Consider the following 488-nt stretch of genomic DNA (forward strand, 5'->3'; position numbering starts at 1 on the left):
TGGAGCGAGGGGAGCAGAGAGGGGGAGCCCTCAGCTCACGGGAACTCACAGCTGGGTGTGGGGTGTCCGTCCCCCGCCCCAGCCACTTTGCGTGCTCCCGGGAGGGGAGGGGACCTCGCTGTCCCCCCGGACGGGGAAGCAAAGCAAGGGGTCTCTGGGGAGACCTGTCGGGGGGTTGGTCCGCGTCCCAGGCCCCGGTAACCCAGCGGGACGGGGCTGGGCGGCACGGGAGGGCGAGGGCTCCGACGGGCAGGGGGGAGATGGTTCTGGGAGGACCGTGGGGCCGGGTACCCCAGCATCCCGCCTGGGGCTGGGAGAGCCCGAGGAAGGGACAGAAGATGGACCTTTCCCGCCGGTAAAATCCGCTGCACCCCGTTGCTGCAGTTAGCGGCGGGGCCGCAGGGCAATCCCCATCCCCCGGGCACACCGCACCCCTCCTCCGGGGCTGAGCAAGAACGGGCCCCCGGGCAGCGGCTCCCCCGCGCCGG

Source organism: Egretta garzetta, unplaced genomic scaffold (assembly GCF_000687185.1).
Source record: "Egretta garzetta isolate BGI_Z169 unplaced genomic scaffold, ASM68718v1 scaffold7, whole genome shotgun sequence".
NCBI classification, from domain to species: Eukaryota; Metazoa; Chordata; class Aves; order Pelecaniformes; family Ardeidae; genus Egretta; species Egretta garzetta.